Source organism: Rhipicephalus microplus, chromosome 5 (genome assembly GCF_043290135.1).
Source record: "Rhipicephalus microplus isolate Deutch F79 chromosome 5, USDA_Rmic, whole genome shotgun sequence".
Classification (NCBI taxonomy): Eukaryota; Metazoa; Arthropoda; class Arachnida; order Ixodida; family Ixodidae; genus Rhipicephalus; species Rhipicephalus microplus.
Window position 1 is genome coordinate 65,696,144 of NC_134704.1, and position 26,486 is coordinate 65,722,629.

The 26,486-nt window shown below is 47.1% G+C and overlaps 1 long non-coding RNA gene across 1 annotated transcript in view; it reads right to left on the bottom strand.

Annotated features, from left to right (window-relative positions):
• The window catches only part of LOC142817280 (uncharacterized), a 35,235-nt gene extending 24,061 nt beyond the window's left edge, over positions 1-11,174 (bottom strand). Inside the window, exon 1 of the long non-coding RNA XR_012895144.1 lies at positions 10,820-11,174. This is a non-coding gene — a long non-coding RNA (uncharacterized LOC142817280). The remainder of the gene's footprint in view (positions 1-10,819) is intronic.
• Between the last annotated feature and the right edge of the window lie 15,312 nt (positions 11,175-26,486).

Here is a 26,486-nt window from a genome sequence, read left to right on the forward strand (position 1 = left end):
GCACTCTTGGTCCCTCAAAATGTCAATAAATGATTGCATAACTATTATTATTATTAATATTATTAATATTATTATTACTATTATTATTATTCCTCAAGCTCGAACACAGCACGAGTCCGCGTTTTCGGGTTTGCGTGGTTGGCGACGACCGACACATCCGAGCAGTCGTGGACAACCATCTGGACTTAATGAACTTGCCGGCATTAAAAGAAGTCGGCAAGATCCCTGCTGTGGCCAGAGTTACCGGTACGTCAACGCTGTTATAGTACAGTAAAGAAAGTAACAGCCTTTCAATATAAAGAAATGCAGATGTTATACACGTACAACATTGCAATCATATAACGGATCGACCTCGAAAATACTTAAGTATAGGGCCATCCGCTAACGCACCTGGATCACTCTACAAAACGCCGGCGGCCGCTCAAGAAGCCGAAGTGGTTTCCATGCTGTAAGTGTTCCCAATTTATTGTTTTTGCTTCGTTAATATTATTGTGGATATGAATATTTTCGGTATAATTAGTATTTAAATCGTGAGTTCGGCTGTTTCTTTCACGTTACTACGCTCGTTAGCATTCTGATTATGTTGTGTGCATTTTTAATTCGTATTAACCTGAATGCCATGGGCTGGGGAGGGTGAGGGGTCACTTAAGCAGCAACTATATATGAACCTTGACTCCGAGGGCGTGGTCACGATCGCTGGCGAGCCATCTGGATAGCCAGCCATTAACGAGGCCCCGCCACGGTTGTCAATTGGCTAAGGGACTCGGCTGCTGACCCGCATGTCGCGGAATGAAACCCCGGCTGTGGCGGCTGCATTTGGGATGAAGGCGGAAATGTAGGCCCGTGTACTTATTTTTAGGTGCACGTGAAAGAACCCCAGGTGGTCGAAATTTCCGAAGCCCTCCACCACGGCGTCTCTCATAATCATATGGTGGTTTTGGGACCTTAAACCTCACATATCAATCAGCCATCAACGAGTTGCTCGTACACCCTTGTACGTGCTCCGCTCTCAACACGAAAAGAATGTGCGGAAAGAGCATCGCTTCCTGAAGCGGCGTTATACTCACTTACACCTGCATTCTGTTGAACTGCGCGCGATGGGATCCAAAAGAGGTAGCATCCAGCCTAACTTCGTTTAACATTACAGTTTGATATCGCGTTCACTGCTTCGCCCTTGAGGTGTAACCATACGACTTTTCCGTGAATGGGACAGTAGCACACCAACTTTGCCAGCGCATCGTGAGGAATGCGATGTGGTATAGCGCTTACGTGAAGCCCGTTATGGCCTGGTGCAGCGGCAAATACCGTGCAGTGGCACTGCACCGTATTTATACGAACACAGTAGACAAAGCACCCGGCCATATTTTCGCACTCGATTATAGCCCAGAGGCGTAGCAATCAGTGGCGTCTGAAACGCGACGGCCTAGCGTTATTCAACGTGCGCCTAAATCAATGCACACGGTCATACGGCAATTTGCCTCCATAAACACTGACCCCCCCCCCCCCACGGACTGGATTCGATCGCACGACCTTCGGGGGAGCAGCCAAACATTAGATCACCGTGGCAGGTAACTAAAAGCAGCTTCTTACTGTTCCTTCCAGTAGCGTCTCCAGAATTTTTTTCAAGAGGGGATGGGGGAGGAGGGCCAGTTGTGCAGCCATGCTTTTTATACGATTTGTGCGCGTGGAAAAATAACAGAAGCGTCGCTAGAATTTTTCTTGTTTGTGTCGATGGGATTCAACCATACTTAATGAATGTTCGTGGATGTGTATGGATGCGTGTGTGTATATGTACGCAAGCGAAATTGAAAAATTCTGGGCTGTTGAACCTCCCACAACCACGTCTTGGCTAAGCCCATGGTTTGTACGCATGCAAAATTCAAAATTATCAAGAGGAAGGGGGTTATCGCTTTCACTGGCTGCGCCAATGGTTGCTGCTGAGTTGTTGGCCCAATGTTGCTCCCGTATTAACTGCATGACGAATTGCACGAAGGAATACAGCGTTTATAAAATATACTCATTCACTGCAACGTACCTGTGACTCGAAGGCCAAGTAAGAGGAAGATACAGCATACTTTGACGTCCGTCTTTACCTATTCCTAAACACATTGGTTACTATTCCGTAATAAACCTTTCATCCCAACGCTTTTGATCTTTCCGGCTACTAATATAGCACTAAAAGAAATGGCATGGCTAATTATGCATAAGATAAGCTTAGGTTTTGGCTTTTTCATTTCAAATCTAACCAACGGCGATTCTAAGCACACACACAGTTTACTTACAATCAATGTGGGCATGGCCTTGGACAAGGTCGTAGGCAGAAATCTGTTTCAAGTGGGGGGATGTGATGGGTGGTGCGCGTTCAAAGTGCGCGCCTTCGAAAAGTGCGCGTCACGGAAAAAAAAAACAAAAGGAGAAATACCAGAGTGCACGTGCGGTGCTGCTTAAACAAGAATGACGACGTTAAAGAGCGTCAAGCACGAGGATGCGTGGCAGGACGTGAAGTAAACAAAAGGTAAAACATCCAATGGGCAGCGAACACGGAGATTTCAAGGCCCAATGGCTTGACACCACGAAACAGTAGTATCTCCAATGAGAACGAGACAAGTGGGCCAGAGCTGAAGCAGGAGCCTGGGGAGACGAGAGCAAGGGGAATTCGAGGCAGGCAGTGCAAGCGGAAGGTCGTCACCGGACCGGGCGCTGAAGATGGGCCGTTGGGTTCCGGACCCGAGCCTACAGGACTTCCACCGGCCGGGACCTCCTGCTGTCGGGTTCCCGCTCCAAAGGACCGTGGCCATCCGGTCCTGAACTCCTTTCCAGAGCCTGCGGACTTCGGTTCCGGCAGGCGAGCTACAGCCGTCGGGCTCCGGGCCCGAGCTGTGCGCCCAGCTGCTTGACTAGGTCGACCCTAGTTCCCGGACGCGTCGCCACCAGCCTGCGTTCTCCCGTCTCCGACGTGTCCACGCTCCTCAAGCCGAAACCATCACGATTTGGTAGGGCTTTTCGACGTGTCGCCAGCAGCCAGCGTTCCCTCGTCCTCGTCCAGCCCACGCACTGACGCAGGAGTCACGGCGTTCCGGTTTCTCATCACCGCCGAAAACCAACTTGTGGGTGAGACTGCACCGATACTCTTGCGCTACTCCCATCACTCAGCCCCTTTCGAACGTTAGGTTTAGTTACTGACTTTGAACGTTTTTGTTGGGTGTTTACAGATGTGTTTCGTCATGTCCAGTCAACTGTTTATTAAGTGTTTTGTTTTGTGAGGAATCTTTGCCTTTTTTCTTTTCAATTAAACTTTTTGTGTGTTTCTTGGAAACCGAACGGCTTTGTCCTTATTAACAAAACTCTCTGAGGCTCAGCCCGGGAGAAAAACAAATCAGCAACAAGAACCCTGCATCACAAATTGGCGTCCGCGACAGGACAAAGTCGTTTGTTTTTCCAGTAGATTTTTTTGACGCGGTTAACACGATGACGAACACGTGGGAGTTAATTGAGTTGGCGGATAAAATGGGACTGACGGGAGCGGAGTTTAGAGTATGGTACGAGGAGCGGATGGAGAGGGAGCGTGAGCAACGGGCTGCAGAACGAAAGGCGGCGAAGGAAAAGCTTGAATTGGTGCTTAGAGCTAAGAAGGAGGAGCTAGAGCGCGTAACGCGTGAAAATAAAGTGTTGCTAGAGCGTCAGACACGCATACTGAAGCAGCAGCTCCAATTAGAGAGGGTGGACTTCGAGCGGCGACTCGAGCTTGCGATGGCGAAAAGGGGGCAGCTGGCGATGCAGAAGGTCGAGCAAGCGGTGAATGTTTGCTCCGATAGCAGCGTTTGCTGGAGGGAAGTCGATTCCTGCAAGGTTGGCCTCGAGCCTCGCGACAGCCTTACTTCGGAGCGAGAAGCTCAGATAGAGGAAGGCAGAGAGGTGGACAGCCAAGAAGGCAGGAGTCATGAGGAGTTTGTTGAAGCGACGGAAAGCTTCTCTGGCTGGGAACATATTACTTCCGTTAGCTGCTTGGGGACCTCTGAGAGGCCAAGCACCTATGAAGAAGAGCGCCTGGATATGGGCGACCTAGAAGCTGTGGAAAATGTGGTGGAGCAAAGCTTCGATAGCAGGGAACAAAGAAGTTCCATTCAGAATGAGGTGTGTATCAGAACGTCTCAAAGGCCGAGCACATTTCGGGAAGGGGTAGGGCTACCTCTCAATAGCTCCATGGAAGGAGCGCTAGAACGTCATTGGGAAGATGGCAGCGAATGCCATGAAGGCTCTGATATAGTGGCCACTGATTGTTTTGTACCGACAGAGGTAGCAGCAGGCACCACGTCAATGGTCCTAGACCATACGTATATCTCACTCAGAGAGAGAGGGGATTCTAGTTCACAGGATAGCGTAACTGCTATTTGTCCGAGAAAACACGATGGGAGTGCTGAAGCACTCTTCAAAATAAACAGTATCGAATCGGAGGTGGGCTCGATAGTAGGTATGGAGAATGCCAGACAGGGTCTTGAACCTGAGAACGTGATTGGTTTTGAACCTATAATTAAGTCCACTCAAGATGAGCTGTATAATGACCGAGCACAACGGCATCCCTTCTCAAGAATCCAGGAACCTCACACGCTTGTCGGAGCGTTTGGGCTTGCTGAGGGCACCCCGAGCTTGTGTTCATTAGATGGTGAACTAAAAGAAAGCATTTGTGTGAGAGATTGTAGCATTTGGACATTCGTGTCTCAGTGCGTTTCGTGTCGACGCCGACGGCTCGAGACCGCGCCCTGTTCCTCTGTGACCGGTAAGCGTTCATGTGGCCGGCGGGGGCGCAGACACGCGTTTCAGCGAAAGTGCATAAAAGCATGTTTGCCACAGTTACTTTCGAAACGTGCGAGAAGGGCAGTGCGTCTGGTTTGGGACGCGATAACCTGAGTGTAGGGTTAGAAAACCGGTAGCTCTTTCTGGACTTCGACTTTTAGATGCGGACACAAGTAGCTTTGTCCATAGTCGATTTTGTAGTAAAAAGGTTTATTCCGGGTTTCAGAACTTTTAAATGCAATTGGGTGAATCTAAAGTTTAAGTGTGGACATTTGGACGATGTAGCGAACTGTAGCCCGGTGATGTGTTGAACTGCGTGGTGCAAATATGTGGTTTAATTGTGACGTAGTGCAGAACGCGCACTCATCGGCAGTTTTTTTTTTCTAAAAAAAAAAAAACTTGAATAAAAAGGGGGCGTATGTGATGGGTGGTGCGCGTTCAAAGTGCGCGCCTTCGAAAAGTGCGCGTCACGGAAAAAAAAAAAAAACAAAAGGAGAAATACCAGAGTGCACGTGCGGTGCTGCTTAAACAAGAATGACGACGTTAAAGAGCGTCAAGCACGAGGATGCGTGGCAGGACGTGAAGTAAACAAAAGGTAAAACATCCAATGGGCAGCGAACACGGAGATTTCAAGGCCCAATGGCTTGACACCACGAAACAGTAGTATCTCCAATGAGAACGAGACAAGTGGGCCAGAGCTGAAGCAGGAGCCTGGGGAGACGAGAGCAAGGGGAATTCGAGGCAGGCAGTGCAAGCGGAAGGTCGTCACCGGACCGGGCGCTGAAGATGGGCCGTTGGGTTCCGGACCCGAGCCTACAGGACTTCCACCGGCCGGGACCTCCTGCTGTCGGGTTCCCGCTCCAAAGGACCGTGGCCATCCGGTCCTGAACTCCTTTCCAGAGCCTGCGGACTTCGGTTCCGGCAGGCGAGCTACAGCCGTCGGGCTCCGGGCCCGAGCTGTGCGCCCAGCTGCTTGACTAGGTCGACCCTAGTTCCCGGACGCGTCGCCACCAGCCTGCGTTCTCCCGTCTCCGACGTGTCCACGCTCCTCAAGCCGAAACCATCACGATTTGGTAGGGCTTTTCGACGTGTCGCCAGCAGCCAGCGTTCCCTCGTCCTCGTCCAGCCCACGCACTGACGCAGGAGTCACGGCGTTCCGGTTTCTCATCACCGCCGAAAACCAACTTGTGGGTGAGACTGCACCGATACTCTTGCGCTACTCCCATCACTCAGCCCCTTTCGAACGTTAGGTTTAGTTACTGACTTTGAACGTTTTTGTTGGGTGTTTACAGATGTGTTTCGTCATGTCCAGTCAACTGTTTATTAAGTGTTTTGTTTTGTGAGGAATCTTTGCCTTTTTTCTTTTCAATTAAACTTTTTGTGTGTTTCTTGGAAACCGAACGGCTTTGTCCTTATTAACAAAACTCTCTGAGGCTCAGCCCGGGAGAAAAACAAATCAGCAACAAGAACCCTGCATCACAGGGGAGGGGCACCTCTTTTGTCTGAAGTGGGGTCAGCGAAGATAGATGTGGTCGTGTCACATCTTAGGTTCTGTATGCCAGGGCAAAAAAAAAGAGAGAGAGAGAGAAGGGGGACGGCGACTTGGTGTGTTAACCTTGGCGAGGCTGCTGGCTTCAATTTAAGAGTGAATTCAGTAGAACGTGGGCAAAGAAAACGAAGCAACCCACCACACGGTGATGGAGTCCGTCCTGTCAGACGACCCTGGGTATAGTCCTCTTCGGTATTAATGCAAGCGACCTTCGCTGATGCGTGCAACCGTCCGCACGGCGGATCTTGAACACCGTGGCACTGATGAAACAGTGTAGAGCTGCTTGGGCTTTCAGTATTGCATTCTGAAAGACCTCCCCCCCACTTTGTGTGTGTGTGTGCAGCGGGTTTCAGGAAAAAAAATTGAGATGGGACATGGTGCACACTTACAGCCAGTTCTTTGCTCAGATGCAGGAAATATATATACCCAATCGGACGGGCGAAGATGTGACGCGACAGCGAGAAAGGGAAATGCAACGGCGTGTGTGCAGAAAAGGCTGTTCACAAATTAAAGTGACACCTCTACTCAAGAATTACCGGTATTCATTATCTAACAAGTTCACAGGCACGGCATTTGCACACACTGTTCCTGCCTTGCGAAGACAAAGGAAAAAAAGAAAAACTCGTATTTCACGTGTCCTTTTCCCCCTATATCTGGATATGAGTGAGTGCTTCCTCCTATCTCTAATTTTTCGTGAAACGTGTGGCGCACAAAACAAAAGCGGGGAGAGAGGAACGGGATGTGAACCATCCTTGAAAACTTGCATGAAAGCCAACTAAATAATGAAGCACGGTTCGTTTTCTTCATGGCATTGCAAGCAAAACGAAATCGCCGAAATATCTTTCGTTCATTCCCTCAACGGTTTGCAACTTCGTCTTACGCCAAACTGATGACAGGATTCATCACAGAGTAGGAATTGCTATCGACCACATTGTACCACGGGGTTATCAAAGAACCATGCGTGTCTTTTCATTTTGCTGTGGTTTTAGAAGAAGGTTAATGCACAAAGCTGATTTGCTATCGCTCTAAAAAAAAGAGTAGTATACGTATGACTATCGCTCCCAGGAGTGTAGCCCCAAATATTTTTCGGAAGGGGGGATTTAACCACACTCATGCATGCTTGTGCGTGCTTTTTTATATATGTGTGTGTATATGTACGCAAGTCAAAGTTAAAAATTTTCGGAGGGAGAGGGGCGTTGAGAGACGCCCCCCGTGGCTACGCCCGTGACCGCTGCACTCTTATCCATGAAGAGGTAAAGGAAATGAAGTGATAACGACCCTCCGTGCGAAGTACTCGGAAAGCCATTCTCATTTTCGTTAAATACGTTAATTGTAGTGAAATAAGACACGACGAAGCGGTTCGCACTTCAAGTAATTGCGCTGAGACCTGCATCAATTGCGCTAAACCAAGGCCTTGGTGCATTAGAGGTTCATGTATACGTGGCAGGGAGCGCACACTTTTCAAGATGCAGGCTCCGCCGACTGAAAATGAAGGTACGCGAGGCGTTCGTTTAAACGCCATTGACTTAGCCGGAGGGTCACGTGATATCGCTTTGCCCGAGCAAGTGTAAGCGCGGGCATTTTCCAACTACTAACTAGAGACAAGTTTGGGACACTGCGTGATCCCGCTGGCCCATGCCACATACGCTCGCGCGCTCACAGCTTCGATGTCCGTTTTACAGCGTGTAAAGCGCTGAATTTTTAATGTAATAATATTACGTGTTGCTTAAGGCCCCAAAACCACCATATGATTATGAGAGACGCCGTAGTGGAGGGCTCCGGAAATTGCGACCACCTGCAGGTTTTTAATGCGAAGCATTTGTTAGCAAATTTCAGTGGCTTTCAGCAGCGTATCTATCTATCTATCTATCTATCTATCTATCTATCTATCTATCTATCTATCTATCTATCTATCTATCTATCTAGCCGCGTAGGACTTTTAGCTCTCCTGGCCGTTTCGATAAAGGTATTGATACCAAACTTGGCATGGCATAACACTACTGTATAGATAACATATTTGACTAGTCATAACATGAAAATCGTGACATGTATGTCAGGAGTATCATGATCTACATTACATGGTCATGCAGCTCTTGCGGTGGTTTCGCTCACATGGCATGCGGCAAAACTGGTATGGTTTTACAAGATTGCCTGGCGAACACAAATGACAGACCCTAACATGAAAATCTTGACATGCGTGTGATGTGACAACATGACTACATGCCACACAAATGATGCGCTCACGGATGTTTCGCTAGCGTCACATATACCAAATTGGGTATTACAGTATGTGAATAGAAGACGAAGGTATGTAACTGGTGCAAACATAACCATGAGATGCGTCTCATGTAACATCATGACTGCATGCTACGCTCATGATGAACTCACGGTCATTTCGCTAGCTTCACATGTACCAAACTCGATATTACGCGACACCAATGGACAACATAGGTAAATGACACATCCAAACATGATAATCACGACATGCGTGTCATGCAACAACATGACTACATGCCACACTGATGATGCGCTAGCTGCCGTTTCGTTAGCTTCACATATGCCAAATTTGGTATTACGTGACGTCAATGGATGGCGAAGGTATGTTGCTTGTGCAAACACGATAATCATTAGATATGTGTCATGTGAAAACTTTACATGCCACAGTCAAGGCGCTTATACATTTCGACGTGACGCGGTGCGCGTGCTCGCCGGCGTTGATTTCGTCGCGTCACGCCGGCGTTGCCACGCCAGGGGCGCCGGTCCTGCTATATACTCACAGGCGCACGCCACGCTGCATTCCTTTGACGCATGGGCGTTTCAGCGCATCCGGCATCCCTTCGTCACGAAAAGAGAAAGACACAGTGTTGCCTGGGTAATGCATCGGTGCGAAATGCAGCAGCATGTTGCATCTCGCGCCGGTTACCATCGGGCCGCACCGACGGACGCTGGTGGCGCCTGGCGTCAGACTACAGAGTGCTCGCGTTTCGCTAACGTATGGTCCCTGTGCCCAGAGTGCGCACGCGTCAACGCCACATTGGAGTATATTGGGCCCTTCATGATGCGCTCGCGGCCGTTTCGCTAGCTCCACATATACCAAATTTAGCGTTACGTGACGTCAATGGATGACGAAATATGCGAAGGGGGAAAACATGATAATCCCGACGCGCGTGTCGTGTAACAACATGACAACATACCACGCTCGTGGCGTGCTCACGGCCGTTTCGCTAGCTACATATATACTAAATGTGGTATCATCTGACGGGAATAGATGACGAAGGTAAACGACAAATCCAAACATAATATTCATGACACGGAAGTCAAGTACGGCATCATTTACCTCCACCTCGTAACGTTGTGCTGATTTTGAAGTGACATATGAACATTTCTTATGCGTGCTTCGCATATCATCAATTCCCGCTGTACGTGGTATCTGCCAAGTTTTGTCCCCGAGAAAAGTCAAACCGGGAGTGAACCACAGCTTGAAACTTATCCCTGGCGATTATTGACACATTACACTGTTTTTGGCACGCAGTTGCTCGCTTAAAAAATGTCGTAATTAAAGACGAAAAGACTGTTTTCCCATCTCTCTCAAGCCCACGGGACGGCTTTAGGCTCTCCCATAGTCGAGTACTAAGTACTCGAAATCGTTACCCACTTGTTCTAAACACACGTTTGTGCAAACTTGTCGGAATTTATCTCAGGTCTCGGGACGGCACTATGCTCTCCCATAGTAGAGTACTATGTACTCTAAATCATTAAACATTTTTTTCTAAACACGTCACGCACGGGACAGCTTTCTGCGCTGCCATAGTAGAGTACAAGTACTCTGAATCGTTAACCATTCTTTCTAAACACTCATCAAGTGTGAGGCCCACGGGACGGCGTAATGCTCTCCCGTAGTAGAGTACCAAGTACTCCGGATCGTAAATCACTTTACTAAACGTGCACGCAATTCGTAGCACACGGGCCTGCAGCTATTTTGGTGCAGCATTTTTCTCCAAGGTTTTAAAACAAACGGACTGCCGCTGCAAACCCGTGTTCGAGAACGTGGAGGTCGTGAGCAAAGAAAAAAAGTGAAGTAGCTAGGGAAATTGTAGAGGCGGCTGCAGTAATCGATAGGGAGGAAGTATGCAGTAGTTGCACATCGGTTGCTCTAGCTTTGAAAGCTTGTAAGTATTAACACGTGACACTGTTTCATTTTCCTATCTTTTGTTGCTCTTGTATAAGTGAATTAGTTGCCTCTGCTGTGCTCTTGATTTTGTATGTTGCAAAAGGCACACATCAAGTGCGTACAACACGGAAGTCGACTACTGAAAGCGATTCGTCCCATAATAAAAATTGTTTGAAGTTTAGCGCTTGTGTCGTCCCTTTGTGTGCGTGTTCTTTGTGTAACCTGTTGTGCGCTGCCGTATGCTTAAACGTCTCTTAGGTCCTCTGTAATGTATCACCAAAAGAAAAAATGACATCATTTCTCACCGCCTCAGCTCAGAAGTACGACGCATTCTTGGTGTCGAAGCTTGTGCTGAGAACGTTCAACGCCTATTTTGGCTACGCCTTGGCGGCAGCAAGCACGGAGCCCCCCTTCAGCTTGTCCGTGGAGCGACCCGTGATGGCCGGGGTCGAGGAGGCCAAGAACACAGCCAGGATCCGCAGGAAGGCATGTTGTCGCCACTGTTTCTTCACGTCTTTCCACACAAGAAAAGGTCCCGAAAAACATATAAAAATACAAAGCACGAGCGCGATTTTCTCTGGTGTCGTTTCCGGTCTTTCCGGTTCAACCGAGTTCAGCAGTCTGGTCTGTCTACGTAGCGTTGTGGGAAAAGAAGACCTAGATTGGTCAATACACGAGAGATAGCTGTTGCAGAATGTCACCTACGCATGCTTCATCATCCACCCGAACGCCCATGTGACTGCGTGACATCGTTTTGTGCGGTTTCGACTACGCAAGCAGAGATAACAGCCTGTAGCCGGAGAGCGCCACAATCTTGCGATGTTTTATTGAGAAATCAGTGGCGAGAAGAAGATAGCACCTGAAGAAAGGGTAACAAAGACTAGAAAAAACTTCGCTCTTTTTTTTGAAGTAGAATTGGTTTAACAGTTTAAGGGCGATGTCATGCGCCCCAATCCAGCCATCTTTCATGATACCAACAATAAAGCCATCAGCCAGTGCGAAGGGGTCGGTCTTGTATTTCGTATCTTATTTTCGCAGTGCTATATCAATATATTTTGCTAGCCTGCCTCTAGGGAGATTTGCGACCAGAAATACTGTCATCACAACGATTCCATTTGATAGCTTTATCGCATCAACTTCATCGTTGACACTGACTGGCTAGTTTAAGATCAAGCGCAGTCTCTGGCAGGTTAACGTGCCTTCTAACAGTGCGCGCCGGACGCTCTGCTTCTTCTGTAACTGGAACGAACCTTCGAAACTTTGCAAGGTCGCAAACATTGTAGCTGCGACTGAAACTTCGGCCAAAAAACTCGTGCTTAAACTGCGCATCAACACCACTAACCTCAGGTAGGGACCGCTTATGGTGTTTTGCAGGCGCTTCCCACTCTCTCGCTGTCTCCGGGTCCGCTTGCCGGCGCTGCCATCTCGCTACAATTTCGCGAGCCCTCAACTTTTGGGCGACTTGCCTGCACTGCCGTTTTGCTGCAGCTGCGTGAGCTCTCACCACCTCTAGATAGACTTGCGGGTGTTGCCGGGCCACTGCAGCTTCGCGGGCAAGAGGGCCACGTTTGTTTTCATCCATGGCAGGAAAAACAAGAGCCTGGAAACGGTGGCGCACAGCAACGCTAGGGGATTGGCCAGGAACCGGGTAGTTCTAAAGAAATACTTTAATTTTGTTAGCTTACGGCTTTTAAAATAGTGAGAGGACTCAAGGAAAAAATAAATATTTAAAACTGATGACTATAAATTACGAGTATTGAAAATGGGGCACATTATTTCAGCAACAACAAAAAGGAATATTTGAAACAATTTGGAAACAAGTAAATCAAAAGTTATAATTTGTTCTACAGTATGAATCTCCGTGAACCTTTAATAAACTCCTGAAATGCATCGGCAACTTTCCCGTCACTGAATCCTAGGGACATAGCCCCCAAGGAAAGTACATTTGAAGTGTTTACTCTTATCTTGTGAGATGGAAGGAGGCAGCTGGTGTAATTTTGCGCGATGCGGCGTATCTTTTACAAGATATTAGGTGAAGATCTGTTGTGTCAGGGACTCCACTGGCAAAACAAAAAATCAGGGGAAGCAGCCAGAACTGCTCTGCGTAGATAAAATTATAGATAGGGAGTTCCACCACAGCCAAGTGATTGTGAGTGTAACTGCACGCGTACGACGCATTTTACCATTTCAACGACGATTTATGTAATGAAATTTTACTGTGGTCATTACGGACGGCAGAGAAAATTCTTCAAAAAATATTTTATTCTTAAATCTAGCCCCTATAATGAATTTAAATGCTGGAAATAAGTGAATAACTGGGTCAATTAACGATGACTTTGCTAGGGCATGCACTATTTCATTGAGAAGAAGTCCCTTATGTTCTGGCATCCAGACCATTAACCAAATGTGTTTGCGGTGGAACTAATGATTTGAAAGCAATCAGCACTTGTGAGATCTCATTATCAGTGATAGAAGAACACACCGACAGCGATTCAGTTAAAATTACGTCTGAACTAGTTGATAGTGTTAAGTTTCGGAGAACTAAAATTGTCGCGAAAAATTCTGCTACGAAAATGGGTACGAAATTTTGAATTCGCAAAGAAAATGACCAATTAAGAGAAGAAGCGAAGGTGCCAATTCCGCATTTTTGTTTTCATATCACGAAGCAACAGCCGCAATGACTGTCTTTATTGGTAAACGAGCCAGATAATCACTCAGAACAGATTTTAAAAGGCGTCACGGCATTAGTCTTGCTTGCTTTGGAAAATTTTCGTCAAACTGTATTTTGAAACAGTTGTCTGGAACGCACGCTTACTCTTAATCGTCATCAGCCACAGCACAATGTGCACATAATGCCTTACACTTGCGTAGCGGTTACCTCGCTTATCAGCAGAATGATGAATGGAGTAGGGGCATAGTGGGAGTTTCATCGTCATCATCATGACGTATAATGGTTACCTTGCACGCGCTGTTCCGTGATGGCAGAAAGAGAACATGAGGTCTGGAACGCTCTTGCTGTTCATCGTCATCAGCGTCATCGTCATCGAGGGACGACAGTGGACATGCCTCGACCCTAGAGAGCTTCGCCTCTGAAAAAAAAAAGGGAGGGGGAGGAAGAGAGAGAAAACCAATGTAGTTTTGCAATTGGTTTGCCAAGCCTCAAAAATGTGCGAGCCTAGGCGTGCTTCTTCGTTTCTTCATTATTCTGTTTCATTTTTCTATCTCTTTAATTTCACGCAAGTTATTTTATCTCCACCGGGCAGATCAGCTCAACGTTTTTGAGAGCGAATGAAAAGACGAAGAAGAGGAACGAAGAGGAATGTGAGGACGAACTATTTCACTCTTTCTGTCGTTAAGTACGTTCTTCTTGTTGAATTGTTTAATTCTTGAATGGCCTAAAAGTTCATATACCGAATTTTCGGCCAATCCCCCTGAGTGGGTGCGGGCCATGCCTGAGGATCGCACCACCACCCCCATCATCGTCATCATCATCAATGCATGGCGCATGGCTACCGCATTTTCTCTTTTAAACCTGACGTCTTGTGAGCCTCGATAATGAGACGTGTCATTTTGGTAGTACTTTGTTTTGCGATTTTTCGTGAAACGGCATGCCTCACTACGGGAATAAATAGCTATGAGGTTTAAAAGATAAAATGCGCGAGTCATGCAGGCATCCTTCTGGCTTTCTGACCAGAAAAATGAAGTGTCTGAGTGGTACGATGCGTGTTTATTGAGGGATGCCTGTTGCTGATATTGCTAAATGCATCGTTATCGTTTATATATACAATATATGCCTCTTCCACACATGCCTTTATTGATGGGTCTGTGTTACCCCCTGCTTTCAGAGGGGCAATCGTCATAACCTGTTTAAAGACCAGTGAACGCTTCCCTCTAGACCATCGAACAACAACGTCAACGGCGGCAGAGATCGTGGCCATCCACGAGGTAATTCGTTATATATCGACGCTGCCTTCTCGCAGCTGCGCTATATTTTGTGATTTTTAACACTTAAGGTCATAGTTCTGCGCCTAGACGAGGGCTATATCTTCTCGCTTGAGAAGTGAATAAATCACGTGATGTAGCCCTGAAAAGTGGCCAATGTAAACAATACAAGTGGATTACAGGACACTGCGGCCTACATGAAAACGATCAAGCCGATGCGGAGGCAAACATGGCTCACGATAACGTCGCAATATTTGCTATTCCGGTTTCACGACCGGATACTAACACTGTTGTGTATACACTCCTCCGAGAAGCTACAGCAGCATATTGGTCCTTTCCAAGTCACCATCACTGCCATCTAATATAAACTCCAGATGTTCATATTACATTACCGCCAACCTTGACAAGGTGCAGTACAATCTTACTTCACCGGTTACAAATGTGTGTGTTGTTCACTCGGCGTTACCTATACTTTATCGGCCATGCAGAAAGCCCTCATTGTGGGGCCTGCAGCATTCCCGAGACAACTGAACAGATTTTTTGCGTCTGCCATCAATATCTGGCGCAAACACATTCGATAGCCACTGTCTTGATGAATTGTATGAAGCGGAAAATTCCCCAAAAAAAGTTCTGTTGGGACCACCATCTCGTCATCAGCGCGATATTCTGAAAGCGCTGATCAAGTTTCTATGCATTAAATACAAACCTTGACAAGAAACTATATATTTATCCAAGATCTCGCTTCATCGCGACATTCCTCCTCATCATCGACACCTTCTATCTCTCCTTTTTTTTTCACCACCTTTCCTTTCGTAATGCTCTGCAGCAGGCCAGGGAATGGATTCTGGCCGACTTCTCAGCTTTTGTCCCAAAGATTAAATGTCCCAAAGATTACTTTGGGACATTTCGCCTCTTCATTTATGTCAAATTGGCTTGAGCCCGTTGTACCTGATATTCTGTGGGCCACACCCATTTTCTTTTTAGGTGTGCACATGTCCATATATAAGGGAACAAAAAAGCACACACAAACCCATTCGGTATGGTAGACATTCTTTGGCAATGCTGCCCAACGCGCATACGGCATTGTTACACAAGGGAGAAATCCCTAAATATCATGTCTTTCGTGATGCAATACCATCTTATACTGTATACAATAAGGGCCACAGGTCGTCTGCGTAGGGGATGTAAATAAAGTGGAAATGACGGATGAGCTTAGCAAAAGAAGTAAACCTGGTGTTTGAAAAAGAAAATGGAAGTAAAAATTGGGGGACCCTTAGGGCCAAACCTCATAAGCGCGAAAAAACACGCGACAGCGACGAGCTACGCAACGTAGATCGGCTTCGCACGATCAGTCGCTAGCGCAGGCAAACCTCATTCACGCGACGGCTTCGGCGAGCGAATTCCACTGTTGCTGGCATGAGGCCGTCAACTCACACCAAGAGAACCCCGTAGTGAACTGTATGCAATTTTAAAATAAGATATATTGTTGTGTAAAGAAAGGGAAAGTGTTTATGAATGCCTTGCAGCACTTTTTTTATATGCACATGCGTAAACATTGCGTTATTTCTTGTTGCGCATACGTGACTCGGGCAGGGGCACGTGCACCTATGTAGTCTTTGTCTTTTCCGGTATTTCGCTATTGGCTGCTTGAGCCCAGCACTTCCGGGCGATGAGCGACGGTTTCCAAATCTGTAGAACCGAGCGATCGCGCGAAAACGCGCACGCGACACGTCGCGCGAACGCCCTGTTTCGTCGCTCATAGCGTCGCTCGTCGCTGTCGCGTGCATTTTCGCGCTTATGAGGTTTGGCCCTTAAGCCGCCTTCAAGAGTTGAATGCGATAGCGAAATCCGGCCCCTAAGGCGCCGTTCAACCGCTAAGTTCATACTTATTAATATCTTTTGTTAGATACACACGCACACAGTGGATTGTGTGTGCGTGATACACGCCGCGCACACAGTGGATTGTGTGTGCGTAACACACGCCAAGATCCACGCCGCACGCTCGCCATTTCAGAGGCCATAAATAGTCTCACAATGCCTCACAGATGACAGCACATTATCCAGCATTTGCTGTTTGCTTGATCAAGGCCTCTGGAAAGGCATACGTTATCCACTAGATGGATATAGTTGTCTAATTTTAGAACTATTTGAAAGTTCCTGTGTGTTTTTAGCAGTGATGGCAGCACTATTTTGGCATTTTACGACATAGTTTGAGGCCTCCCAAATGCACCTAGAAGTCACCTCATGGGCTCGTTTTCGTCGTGACACCTGTCGAACAAAATGCGTCGAAGCGGTCCTGAACCACCTTTGCAAGTAACCATGCAATGAATTCACTAGAAAAGGTTATTGCCTCACGAATTCAACGCCGCAAAAATTTTAAGAATCTGTCTAGTGCGAGTGGAGTTACAAAGATTTGTCGCATGCTGCAATCGCATTATCTCTTCCCTCGTCCCGACGAAAGCTCTGGATGCTAAGCAGGAAGGGTTGGCAAGGCAAAGAATCTACCGTGCCTCATGACCTTGAGCACTTTTTTTTTGTCTTTCGAACGCGCGGATTTTACAGTGTAATGGCGCGTGCACGCGTGAACAAGTAGCGGTCCCCCATGGCGATCTCTGTAACGAGCTTTTTCGCTCATGGACGATTTTTCGCTCACAACCAACGGGGCCGACGCCGACGGTGGAATATCTGCGACACGAGCTCTCTAACACTATCGCGTTAAAAAATTTGCTTGGTGGTGTGGCGTTGGCCCCTGGTCCCAGCGCCAACCTTCTTGATTTCCGTCGTTTTATCGGACGGAGCAAGGAAGATCTGGAGCGCAGGTTTTTTGTTAAGCTCCTCTCGCTGACACTTCCTTTGAATTGAAGCCGCGTGGAAAGCAGCAACACAATGATGCCTCCTTGGTACGCATTGTAAAGAAAATGAGCCTACTTTATACTTCTTCTGTGCTACTCTTCACGGGAACATTTATTCTTTAGTATTGGTGAGAGCAAAATGTTTCCATCTTCTTCCTTCCTTCACCAATCTCATTTTTTAAATATTTTTTTCTTTGGCAGCATCTTCTTCGTACATATAATCTGTCTTTGTCGCGTTCCTGGGCACAAAATAATGTTATTTTCATTCCTCCTTCCATTACTCTAGGACTGTTTGTCCACGCACATAATTATATGTCTTTCGTTTCACTGAATTCACCATTTTCACTTGGATATTGGAAGTATTCTTGAAGACAATATCCTCTAGAGAGGCAGCTATGTATATGGCCTTGCGGCACATTTGATCACTAACATAATTTTCGGCTTTTTTTTTTCGGCTGGTCACACCATGCGTTTTGTCCTTTCCTTTTTTTTATGCTTTGCAGCAGTGATATGTGCCATTTTTTATATCTCATGGTGAAAAAAAGCGAATATGTCCATTTAGGACAACCTAAGTAAGTTCGTTCTGGAATCTCTGAACCATGCAGTGGTAAACCGATAGCTGTTCGGGCGCACAAAATGGGCATAATGGGGCTCTGATGCGGGGGCCTCTAAGAAGTGAACTCGTGGCAAGAGAAGCCGGAGGTATCGTGATTCCCTCCACAGCAGCTGTCTCTTTTATCAGTGATTGGATTAAAGAAGAGACTTTTATCTTTCTGCCGAAAAAATGGCATTGAGCAGCTACTTTCCGGAAACCATAAAAGGTGGTCCTCAGAGTCGCGTGAGTGCCCGGCCTATTCTGAGACTATTCTTTCAGTAAAGAAAACACTTTTGATGAAATTACGCCTAGCACTCCAGTCTGGTATTTTGGAAATTATCATTTCGCTGCTGTATCACCCTCGTAGCGAGGTTGCTCTTTTACTAGTCGTCACGCATGCTTGGTAAGCGTAGGGGGAAAGGTATACGTTCTGGTGTTTTGACAGGAGCGGGGGGGGGGGGGCGGTGCTGCTTCAACAACTCTATCTGTAACTGACACAGCTGTGTAAGTGTCAAGCGCTATACAACTTTCGTTTCGAAGATTCATTCGTTTCGGTGCGTTGGTAATTGATTTCTTGAACGTAAGCTCCTGCTTGTCTAAATACGTTGATACGCGTGAGAATTAAACATGACACTGTTTTTCTGTTAGGCATTTTTTGATTGATTGATTGATTGATTGATTGATTGATTGATATATGGGGTTTAATGTCCCAAAATACCATATGATTATGAGAGACGCCGTAGTGGAGGGTTCCAGAAATTTCGATCACCTAGCGTTCTTTAACGTGCACCCAAATATGAGCACACGGGCGTACAACATTCCCGCCTCCATCGGAAATGCAGCCGCCACAGCCGGAATTCGATCCTGCGACCGGCGGGTAAGCAGCCGAGTACCTTAGCCACTAGACAACGGCGGCGGGGTTGTTAGGCAGTTTTTGATCATTTACCCCAAAATATTGGTAGGGAAGGGTGTAAATCGCAGAAAATTTTGAGAGGGTGGTGCATACCACATCCCGCTTGATATATAAGCAGCTGGAACATTTGCACGTCAAAAAAAAAAAACATGTACTTGTACGTAGCCACGCTGCTTGTTGGGCGAAATGAAACAAGTCAATCATAATGTAGTGCAGCACAAAAAACGGACACCAAATGAGCGAGAGAACGAAAACACACACTGTGCCCTTGTTCTGTCTGCCGTTTGGTGTCTGTTTTTTGCGCAGCACTACATTGTGTATGATTGTACTTGTACGAAGAATAATGATGAAAAAAGAAGGGAAGCTCGCTCTTCATGGAGCAACTCTGCTAAGCTAATTTGTTCATCGCCGACTTGCAAGCAGACACGTGTGGTTTGTTCGCATTTCTACAGAGTTACCACACTGAAAAAGCATAGCAGTAAAAAAAATTCAGAGCCGTGGCGGGCGAACACACGGGACAGCTGTCGAAGCCCAGTTTAGGAGAGTCTCACCTCGCTCTCCGCTGGGCTTATTTGGCGGCTAGTCACGAACATCGAGAAATCGAGAGTCCGACAGGCAGCAGCCGCTGGATTGAGTGTCCGCGTTTGAGCTACGTTGCAAACATAAATGTGCGGATCATGACGGGAGAGAAACGAAGGAGTCTCATCCGAAGACTTCCGATAGCGTACGGCTATATCCTGCGCCAACATGCAGATGACATTGATAGATTGTCCCAGGGGGATATAGCTTGCCGGCACTCTTTCTTTATTTCCAATATTTTATCTTTTACCTGCATATTTTGAAGCTTTCCTTAAGAAAACTGTTTTTTTTTTGTTTCCTTCAGTGCGGTGGTTGTACGCATGGAATCATCTCTGCAGTGACTACGTATGCTCCATTCGTTTCTAAAGTTTTCCACTCACGATCCTATGACGAGGTTTACCGGTTTTCCTGAGCAGTGCCGGCAACGTCCACACAAGATACGAATGTTCAACTTCTTGAAGATCAGTGGGGTGGTGTGGCGCAATCGGGCCATAACTAGCCAAAGAGCACCATGTTTTTTTTTTATGTGGAGTTGGCGATGACCAACATTCTCGATGACAGTGTGTATATGACTGTATAGATGGCTAAAATCCCTCATTATAAAGAAGCGTAAAAGCTGTATATAGAACATAAAATTATGGCAGTGATATGTGATGTAATGCAAGGGTTTGTAATGAATTACAGCTGATATCAAATATATACAGTTGAAAGATGGACAACAGTCGCGATGCCTCCTCAACGCCTTTGAAGCCTCAAAAGCCTTCTTGACCACGTTTTTTTTTAATTTCGTGAGGTGATGTGTATACATCTATGTACAAGAAGATAGTTCACGCAAGGAAAAATATTTACTTTAACAATGCAAACGGAAAGAATAAGTTAGGAAAGAAATGGAAGCTTGAACGCATGTAACATATTTGATCAAGAACTGCAACCAGCATTTCGAGACGTGGATTCATCTTCATCATCGAAGAAGTTGTGGGCCTAGAACACAACTTCTTTTGCGCAAATGTGCGCAGTTACCTTGCTTGTTGAACTTTTTACAGTTAACGCCATAAACTACTCGCATACTTAATTACATCTTCTCGTATGGTCTAATGAATAAGCTCTTGAAGTATAATTGATATGTTAACAACGGTTTGTAAAATCAAATAAAGCGCAGTGACGTGAGGGTTGGCTTTTCGTGTCGAAGCATGCGATGAAGTTTTTTTTTTTACTAAACTATTTCTTCTTATTTCGGTGCAGCAACATACCCAAAATTTTGAAAACCACGGAGCTTGGCAGTCATACACTGCAACTTTACCAAAATGCACCACTGTCTATGTTCTACACAGCAGCATGACCACATTTTAGCAACTAGTGTTGCAATATATAATATCGTTTATTGCCTGTTTCATATCCAGGCCACCACGGCCACCACCAAGATGTGGCGCCACATGCGGGTCCTACAAACCATGTCGTGGTATGAGAGTGCTTGTTACTTTGTTACGTTTTCTAAGCATATATCTAGGCAGCCCTCGTTCATGGTTTTCAACCCGAAACGTGCGGTTCTTTGCCGACTTATTCTCCTTGAGACGACGTACACCGCTCGGTGTGGTGCTAATATTTGCCAGCCAGACAGCTGACTTTTTTAACGAGGGGAAAGGCTTAGAAAAATGCCTCCGCGCCTAAGAAGTGAAAAAAAAAAAAGAAAAAAGAAACCTACACACCTCGACTGCATCGCCCGCAGGGCTCAAAGCCGTTCTCTATATGTTTTTTGTGCACCCGTTTTAAGCCAAGGCTACATTTTATCTACTTTTTTATCTTTAGAATTTGTTCTTCACCTGTCTTACGAGGTACTAGAAGCGACGGAGTCTTAGCACGAAACGTTTTAAGCAGCTGGTGAGGGTTTTAATGAAAGAGCTCGTAAAAGGCAGTATCGCAGCGTGTCCCTGCGCAGCTGTGGGCAAAGCGAACGCCTTCATGCGGCCAGAGTTCGAAAACGGAGCTGCGATAAGGGAGTGCGTCGTGGCATGAGTTAATGACTACCGCAAGAGCGGATGATTTTACTTTCTCGCTGTTGTTCACTTTTCGCAGAACGTTCTTGCGGTATTCAATCTCGTTTCGTTTTTCTATGCTTTACTCTTGCGTTATGAAACACGTTCAGCCGAGATACACGTTGGGTACTGTAACGAGCCGAGTGCACACGTGAGTGGCCGATGAAACACTGTAGCTTATGAAATGACTGCGGCTGAACACTCTGAATGTATATTTGAAATATATTTGTAAGCTACCTCTTTCATTTGGAGACACATTAGAGGAAATATCATATACATTCTGCAAACGCTCGTACATTCGCCCCTCATTAATTCGGAAAATTGCATAATCTGGGCGTGTTATCTGGTCGTGCGTATTCATTATTGCATCAAACTCTTGTTAATTCGGTGATATCTGGCCACAGCACGGGTAATTCCCACGATTTTAGAGATTGGTGGGTGCCAAGCGCCGCAAGTGAGCGACGCAAAGCACTGAAAACTGTGTTTGCGAATAGCCTAAATCGCCACGCACCTTCAGAAAGACACTGCCAACATGCGTGATTGTGCATTTGCGAGCCAATCTCTTTGATCAGGAGATGCGTTGCTCCGCAGATGGCCGACACTATTTAAAGAATTAACAAAGAAGAGGTAGTTGTAAGCCTTTGCAGGTAGTCTTGAAGCGTCACGCAACGAGTTTCTTAAAAGAGGCACTCAGGCTCTCCCGTGGGTCACCCGACTCTGACAAGAGAGTACAATGACCCCCGAAAAGAGTTAGCAGCGCGTTTTTGAAGAGAGCCGTGTAGGTGGCGTGTCAGGACTACCTGGAAGGAGTCGTAGGACTTGTTTTTCTCCTCTGAATGTGGAAGCTGTGATCATGTCTCTAGCGAACACCGTTTTGTTCACAGACGGAGCTGCCTGCAGTAGTCCCGCAGTAGTCCCGCGGGTCGTGCGCACGTGACGTCACGAAGCTCAACCATAATGTAAACTGTTAAAAAAGACGAACTTCAGCCCTGGTCTTTGTGCTGGCATAAAACTCGTTAGCTACATTGTGATGGACGAATAAACCGTTGTCCATTTTTCCGGTCACAGAAAAAAAAAAACAATTTACGTGTGCGGGGTAGCGTAGGTGGAAGTACAGGCCAGACGGTTGCGAAAGCCAAACCAAGCCGAAAAAAGGAAGTGTACACAAATTTGCTTACTACCAGTCGCCCCCACGCTGGCTGGGCGGCCACAATGCGACCGATGGCAGTCGGTATAGCATATGGCCGCTCTCGTTGGAAAGCGGCCATTTTGCCCCACTCGCTCACTGCTGTTTTTCTGTCGAGCGACTTCACTGGCAAACCACTTCTGCGTAACAAGGCATCAGCTTATTTGTGTAGACCGTCATATTGCCAGCAGACCTCAATACGATGTGTCGATGGGTGACACAAAGGCAGTACGTTAGACTCCAGTTGCAGCGGTCGCCTTTCTCTGAAGCCGAAATACAAGAGGCTTGCGCTCTGTGTGCAATGACAGCACACGTTAAAGAACACTAGATGGTCGACATTTTCGGAGCCCTACACTGCCGCTTTCCTCACAATCATATCGTGGTTTCGAGATGTGAAAGTCCAGTTATAAATACCATCGGTCGCCTTGAGGCATATCTTTGGTCAGCCAACTCAAAAGTACGTGTGACCTGCACTAGTTGCCAGTGTGAATGAAACTTGGGTGTCTCTTACTAGCATGGTCGTCGAGTTATCTGTCATTTTCTCAATTTGAAGTGCTTCCGGCGTGTTATAGTCACATATCGGTGTCATAGGCCATCTTTAGTCAAACATGTTTGTTTAACAATGCTACGTGCCCTAATACGAATATAATGTTCGCCTTTAGATATTGCGTTAATTTAGTGGCAACAGTGAGTAACGGAAAATTTATTTTGTGCAAGAAAAACTACGCCAGGTATTCTATTTCTGTATTTGCGTACTGCCTTTATTTTTCTTTCTCATGAAAAATTTCGTCTTCTATACGAAATCATATTTGTGTGTGATCCTTCTTGGTTGCTGTTCAAGTTAACTCATTTGAGTTTTTATTACTGCCACTAAAGGAATTCTGTCGAGCTGTCTGCAGCCCGCAAGGATCGAATTGCATTCAACTTTGGATTGGATGACAACCGCAACTTACTGAAAACCGCAGCTGTCAGTGCAATTCATTAGATTATATATGGCATCTAAGCATATAAGAACAACAGTTATAAGCGTTTCTGCGTTTTAATAAAGTGCATGAGGTGGTAACAAAAACAAGGACAGAAGCTAACGTGTACTGTGCTTTTGAAGGGTACTGTGCTTTGTACGCTTACGTTCTCCTTTTCAAAAGGAGAACGTAAGCGTACAATTATATTGCTGCAAAGGAATGACGGATTGAAGGGCCGACTACATTTAACAAGGACGTATAACGGCTAATCATCCTCACGTGATAGCATTCTCTCATTGCCAGTGTTTTTTTACACAAGTCAACCATTTCGTTAGTTCAATGTAAAACTTTGAAGTATGCTCCAGATTTACCATCATGATGCGTGTATTACGACACACTGCTGAACACACTGCTCTCTGCTATTCACTATATTGCGGAGAACGTAAGTAATGCACACGTGGCAACTTTAATCATCTGCACCGTTCACAAAGCCATTACAAAAGTAATACTTCAAATTCTCGCGGAAGCACTGTGTTTGAAACTTGAAACGCCCCCACTTGGGACTAAATAGTGGACAGATTTTTGTCTATGGTTACTTCCCTACAAGGCACATGCATGCCACTTGAATAAATGCTACCATAGGCGACCATTGAGTATCGCGCCCATTGGTGTGATAATTGCTTCTAGACTTATATTCGAGCAAACGTCGCTTTCACTAGCCATGAGGACGTGGCGGGTTTATATCATTATATTTTGAGCACTTAAGTATACCAGTAGTCGCATTTCAAGTTTTCACGCCGATTTTCACTCCGTATGCTTGGTATACTGTATGAGGATTAAACACCCATCGCTTCTTCCTTGTGTCTTGGTTCCGCGAGCGCGTAAAAGAAGGCAAAGCCTATACGTCACCATCACAACATTGTGGGTGCACGCGGCGCTGACGTGAAAGCGGAAATGTCATTATAGGCTTTTAGTAAGCTACGAAAACACGTTATAGAAATACGACATGGTTTCTTTTATGCACCTACAATTGTCGCGCATGCGCACTCGTCAACCGGTTCCTTGTTGCCGCCTTTCCGTAACGTGGTGGTGGTAAAAAACATTTATTTCAGAAAAAGTTTACTAGAGAGTGCCGACGTGGCCCATCGGCGTGCTAGAGTGGCAAGACCCTATTCCGGGACGCCAGTAGAGCTGGAAGCTGCCCTTGCGCGCTCCACCAAGGAGCGTTGTGCAGCCAAGGTAGAGCAGCCGAGCAGGTGCTCCTCCCAAGCCTCTCTAGTTGGGATAGGAAAAGGGGATGAGAAAGGGACGGGATTAACTGGGCACGATGCTACGACGTGATATGTGTCGGCGAGCACATGACAGGTCGAGCAGGTGCTATTGATTTCCGGCAAAAAGTGCCTGGCGACCGCCGGACTGATAAAGGTGTTCGTCTGCAGGCGGCGTAGCAGTCGTTCGTCCGCTTTCTCCAAACCGCGTGCGGGGTCCGGGTAGAGGCGGCGCGAAGCCCGGTAATAAGCCAAAATTTCGCGAAAGCGCGTCAGGTTGGTATTGCCAGATTCCGTCTCGGGACATGGAGGGGCAACGGCCCGGACAGGAGAAGCGCGGGCAGCGGCATTTGCCGCCTCGTTGCCGGGCAGGCCCGAGTGGCCTGGGGTCCACACTATACAAATGGGATGAGGGTTAAAGCGCCAAGAGGCTGCCTGTAGTAGGCTAGCCGCCAGCGGAGCAATGGAACCCTGAAGGTACTGAGAACAGGCCGAGCGCTAGTCCGTCAGGATGGTGCGTGAGGCAGGGTGAGAGGCGGCCAAAGCTATGGCAACCTCTTCAGCGTGCGTTACTGTGTCTGCTCGAAAGGAGAGGCCATCTACGTGTTTGCCCTCTGTAATCACGGCAGCCGTGAAGTGACCCGAGGGGGAGGGACCCGAGACGTCCACGTAGAAAACACCAGGACGATCGGAGTGTCGCGTATGAAGGGCCGCGGCGCGTGCTAGTCTACGGCCAGGATGGAGGTCGGGGTTCATATTACGGGGTAGAGGTTCCACCCATAGCTTTTGACGCCAGAGCTCTGGTACCGGCTCCAGAGGGTCTTGGTCAGATATCGGGTTAAGGCCAAGTCTGTGTAGAAGACGGCGCCCTGAAGGCGTCTGCGACAGTCGATTGATTTGGTTAACGCGATGAGCTTCGCGCATCTCTGCAAAGGTGTTGTGTACCCCCAGAGCCGTGAATCGGCTGTTGGAAGTTGCAATAGGTAGGTCCAGAGCGCGTTTGTATACTGAACGAAGAAGGACGTCTAGCTGGTGCTCGTGTCTACGACGCAGGCGAAGGTAAGGCAAGGCGTAGAGGACGCGACTGGTCACAAACGCGTGGGCCAATCGGAGGGACTGAGACCCGCGGAGGCCACCGCGCTTGGTAGACACTCGCCGTATCATGCGGCTCACCTGTTCGCTGGTGCGTCTGAGGCCTGCTATTGTGCCCTTTGGATCCAAGGACGATGTGAGGTGAAGGCCAAGAACCCGAATATTTTGCACTGACGGGACGGGCCCGGACGGAAGAAAAATTTGAGGCGGCGGTAGCGGAGAGACTGAAAGAAGAGCCGATTTAGCTGGAGAGCACTCCAGGCCGCATGAACCTGCGTAGGTGTCCACCAGAAGGGCAGCCTTTTGCAGGCGTTCTTCGATTTGCGCTAAGGAGCCGGTGTTGGTCCAGATTGTGATATCGTCCGCATATAGTGCGTGTTGTATTCCCTCGACCTCGCTTAGAAGAGAGGGGAGGTTCATCATCGCCAGGTTAAAAAGCAGAGGAGACAGGACTGCCCCTTGAGGTGTACCCCGCGTGCCTAATAAGTAAGGGCCGTGTTCGGTAGAATTAAGGCGAATGAAGGCGGTGCGATGTGATAGAAAGGCGCGA